This window comes from Oncorhynchus kisutch, unplaced genomic scaffold (assembly GCF_002021735.2).
Source record: "Oncorhynchus kisutch isolate 150728-3 unplaced genomic scaffold, Okis_V2 Okis05a-Okis16b_hom, whole genome shotgun sequence".
Taxonomy (NCBI): Eukaryota; Metazoa; Chordata; class Actinopteri; order Salmoniformes; family Salmonidae; genus Oncorhynchus; species Oncorhynchus kisutch.
Window position 1 is genome coordinate 371,924 of NW_022261982.1, and position 5,397 is coordinate 377,320.

Here is a 5,397-nt window from a genome sequence, read left to right on the forward strand (position 1 = left end):
CCGAGTAAAAGTTCCCTGTCTTAGGTCAGTTAGGATCACCACTTTATTTTAAGAATGTGAAATGTCATAATAATAGTAGAGAGAATTATTTATTTCAGCTTTTATTTCTTTCATCACATTCCCAGCGGGTCAGAAGTTTACATGTACTCAATTAGTATTTGTTAGCATTGCCTTTAAATTGTTTAACTTGGGTCAAATGTTTTGGGTAGCCTTCCACAAGCTTCCCACAATAAGTTGGGTGAATTTTGGCCCATTCCTCCTGACAGAGCTGGTGTAACTGAGTCAGGTTTGTAGGCCTCCTTGCTCGCACACGCTTTTTCAGTTCTGCCCCAAAACCTTCTATGGGATTGAGATCAGGGCTTTGTGATGGCCATTTTGCCACAACTTTTGGAAGTATGCTTGGGGTCATTGTCCATTTGGAAGACCCATTTCCGACCAAGCTTTAACTTCCTGACTGATGTCTTGAGATGTTGCTTCAATTTATCCACATAATTTTCCCACCTCATGATGCCATCAATTTTGTGAAGTGCACCAGTCCCTCCTGCAGCAAAGCACCACCAGAACATGATGCTGCCACCCCCGTGCTTCACTGTTGGGATGGTGTTCTTCAGCTTGCAAGCCTCCCCCTTTTTCCTCCAAACATAACGATGGTCATTATGGCCAAGCAGTTCTATTTTTGTTTCATCAGACCAGAGGGCATTTCCCCAAAAAGTACGATCTTTGTCCCCAGGTATTGGAGTGGCCATCACAAAGCCCTGATCTTAATCCCATAGAAGGTTTTGGGGCAGAACTGAAAAAGCGTGTGCGAGCAAGGAGGCCTACAAACCTGACTCAGTTACACCAGCTCTGTCAGGAGGAAGGGCCAACATTCACCCAACTTATTGTGGGAAGCGTGTGGAAGGCTACCCAAAACATTTGACTGAAGTTAAACCATTTAAAGGCAATGCTACCAAATACTAATTGAGTATGTAAACTTCTGACCCACTGGGAATGTGATGAAAGAAATAAAAGCTTAAATAAATAATTCTCTCTACTATTATTCTGACATTTCACATTCTTAAAATAAAGTGGTGATCCTAACTGACCTAAGACAGGGAATTTTTACTTGGATAAAATGTCAGGAATTGTGAAAAATAGAGTTGAAATGTATTTGGCTAAGGTGTATGTAAACTTCCGACTTCAACTGTATATACACACAGAAAACACAGACAGCACGCGCCGCACTGCTACAAGCCTCATCTAACACATATGGCACAGACAGCACACTCCGCTTGTCACACACTTACCACTACCCACAAACCCCCTCTGTTCACTCATCTAATCCGACCCATCCTCTTCCAAACCTACTAAGTGTCTCAACGTGCCAAAATGGTCCAGAACTCTTTGCAGACGCAGGACACTATTTGACTATGAAAGTTGTAGAGGTCCAGGATTGATAATGACCTGAGGACTCACTGAAGACAAACTGTGAGGAGGAAACACGATGGGACTATTAGACTATGAAAGTTGTAGAGGTCCAGGATTGATAATGACCTGAGGACTCACTGAAGACAAACTGTGAGGAGGAAACACGATGGGACTATTAGACTATGAAAGTTGTAGAGGTCCAGGATTGATAATGACCTGAGGACTCACTGAAGACAAACTGTGAGGAGGAAACACGATGGGACTATTAGACTATGAAAGTTGTAGAGGTCCAGGATTGATAATGACCTGAGGACTCACTGAAGACAAACTGTGAGGAGGAAACACGATGGGACTATTAGACTGTTAGTACTGTAATGTAATATCTATAGGCTCGGATGGACCTCAACATGGAAAAATGATGATGATGTTACCCTTTTCAATCTTGTGAATAAATAATTTATACCACCGTTCGTGTGTGTGTGTTGTTCGTGTGTGTGTGTGGTTCGTGTGTGTAGGTGTGTGTGTGGTTTGTGTGTGTGTGTATGTGTGGTTCGTGTGTGTGTTTGTGGTTTGTGTGTGTGTTTGTGGTTTGTGTGGTTCGTGTGTGTGGTTCGTGTGTGTGTTTGTGGTTTGTCTGTGTGGTTCATGTGTGTGTGTGGTTCGTGTGTGTGGTTTGTGTGTGTGTGTGCGTTTGTGGTGGTTTGTGTTTGTGGTTTGTGTGTGTGTTTGTGGTTTGTGTGTGTTTATGGTTTGTGTGCGTGTTTGTGGTTTGTGTGTGTGGTTTGTGTGTGTGTGTGGTTCGTGTGTGTTTATGGTGGTTTGTGTTTGTGGTTTGTGTGTGTGTGTGTTTATGGTGGTTTGTGTGTGTTTATGGTTTGTGTGCGTGTTTGTGGTTTGTGTGTGTGTGTGTGTGTGTGTGTGTGTGTGTGTGTGTGTGTGTGTGTGTGTGTGTGTGTGTGTGTGTGTGTATAAGGGGCAGATGGAGAGAGGTGTTGTGTGTCCACTGTCTGGCAGTTTTGAGGAGCGGAGCGGTCGATGTCTAGAGTGCTCCTCAGCCATTACCCAGAAATCAATGCTGCCACGCCAGCCGTCAGCACAGATGCTGCTAGAACACCAGAGAGCTGTCACACAACATCAGAGGTGTGTGTCCGGTGTGTATGTATGTGTGTGTGTGTGTATATGTGTGTGTGTGTGTCCGGTGTGTGTGTGTGTGTGTGTGTGTGTGCACTCAACAGCAGACTGTCTGACTCCACTGCTCTTTCATCCACTTCAGGAATTGGAGGGATAAGTTGTGTGTGTGTGTGTGTGTGTGTGTGTGTGTGTGTGTGTGTGTGTGTGTGTGTGTGTGTGTGTGTGTGTGTGTGTGTGTGTGTGTGTGTGTGTGTGTGTGTGTGTGTGTATAAGGGGCAGATGGAGAGAGGTGTTGTGTGTCCACTGTCTGGCAGTTTTGAGGAGCGGAGCGGTCGATGTCTAGAGTGCTCCTCAGCCATTACCCAGAAATCAATGCTGCCACGCCAGCCGTCAGCACAGATGCTGCTAGAACACCAGAGAGCTGTCACACAACATCAGAGGTGTGTGTCCGGTGTGTATGTATGTGTGTGTGTGTGTATATGTGTGTGTGTGTGTCCGGTGTGTGTGTGTGTGTGTGTGTCCGGTGTGTGTGTGTGTGTGTGTGTGTGTGTGTGTGTGCACTCAACAGCAGACTGTCTGACTCCACTGCTCTTTCATCCACTTCAGGAATTGGAGGGATAAGTTGTGTGTGTGTGTGTGTGTGTGTGTGTGTGTGTGTGTGTGTGTGTGTGTGTGTGTGTGTGTGTGTGTGTGTGTGTGGTGTGTGTGTGTGTGTGTGTGTGTGTGTGTGTGTGTGTGTATTAATGTGCCAGGTGTTGGTGTGGTGGTGTCTGAGCTGCACTGACTCAATCTGACCACTAGATGGTAGTATTTTCCTCTGGTCTAAGCCAATGGGTTTCTTCAGATTGTTAAGATCAAATCAAATTAAATCACATTTTATTGGTCACATACAAGTGTTCAGCAGATGTTGTTTCAGGTGCAGCAAAATGCATGTATGAAACAAAGCAGGATCAAGGAGTTAGCCTGCTAAATTTAAGTATATATATATATAAGTATATAAGTATATATATATATTACCAGTCAAAAGTGTAGACACACCTACTCATTCCAGGGTTTTTCTTTATCTTTACAATTTTCTACATTGTAGAATAATAGTGAAGAAATCCAAATAACACATGTGGAATCATGTAGTAACCAAACAAGTGTTAAACCGATCAAATTATATTTTATATTTGAGTTGTTCAAAGTAGCTACCCTTTACAATGATGACAGCTTTGCCCACTCTTGGCATTCTGTCAACCAGCTTCACCTGGACTGCTTTTCCAACAGTCTTGAAGGAGTTCCCACATATGCTGAGCACTTGTTGGCTGCTTTTCCTTCACTCTGCGGTCCAAGTCATCGCACATCATCTCAATTGGGTTGTGGTCGGGTGATTGTGGAGGCCAGGTCATCTGATGGAGTATTCCATCACTCTCCTTCTTGGTAAAATAGCCCTTACACCGTCTGGAGGTGAAAAACAAATGATAGCGACTCTAAGCCCAAACCAGATGGAATGGCGTATTGCTTCAGGATGCTGTGGTAGCCATGCTGGTAAAGTGTGACTTGAATTCTAATAAATCCTCGACAGTGTCACTATCACAGCACCCCCACACCAACAATCCCCAATATATTTGTTTGTAAATATTTATATACAGTGGGGCAAAAAAGTATTTAGTCAGCCACCAATTGTGAAAGTTCTCCCACTTAAAAAGATGAGGCCTGTAATTTTCATCATAGGTACACTTCAACTATGACAGACAATGAGAAATGAGAAAAAAAATCCAGAAAATCACATTGTAGGATTTTTAATGAATTTATTTTTAAATTATGGTGGAAAAATAAGTATTTGGTCACCTACAAACATGCAAGATTTCTGTCTCTCACAGACCTGTAACTTATTATTTAAGAGGCTCCTCTGTCCTCCACTCGTTACCTGTATTAATGGCACCTGTTTGAACTTGTTATCAGTATAAAAGACACCTGTCCACAACCTCAAACAGTCACACTCCAAACTCCACTATGGCCAAGACCAAAGAGCTGTCAAAGGACACCAGAAACAAAATTGTAGACCTGCACCAGGCTGGGAAGACTGAATCTGCAATAGGTAAGCATCTTGGTATGAAGAAATCAACTGTGGGAGCAATTATTAGGAAATGGAAGACATACAAGACCACTGATAATCTCCCTCGATCTGGGGCTCCATGCAAGATCTCACCCCGTGGGGTCAAAATGATCACAAGAACGGTGAGCAAAAATCCCAGAACCCCACGGGGGGACCTAGTGAAATGACCTGCAGAGAGCTGGGACCAAAGTAGCAAAGCCTACCATCAGTAACACACTACGCCGCCAGGGACTCAAATCCTGCAGTGCCAGACGTGTCCCCCTGCTTAAACCAGTACATGTCCAGGCCCGTCTGAAGTTTGCTAGAGAGCATTTGGATGATCCAGAAGAAGATTGGGAGAATGTCATATGGTCAGATGAAACCAAAATATAACTTTTTGGTAAAAACTCAACTCGTAGTGTTTGGAGGACAAAGAATGCTGAGTTGCATCCAAAGAACACCATACCTACTGTGAAGCATGGGGGTGGAAACATCATGCTTTGGGGCTGTTTTTCTGCAAAGGGACCAGGACGACTGATCCGTGTAAAGGAAAGAATGAATGGGGCCATGTATCGTGAGATTTTGAGTGAAAACCTCCTTCCATCAGCAAGGGCATTGAAGATGAAACGTGGCTGGGTCTTTCAGCATGACAATGATCCCAAACATACCGCCCGGTTAATGAAGGAGTGGCTTCGTAAGAAGCATTTCAAGGTCCTGGAGTGGCCTAGCCAGTCTCCAGATCTCAACCCCATAGAAAATCTTTGGAGGGAGTTGAAAGT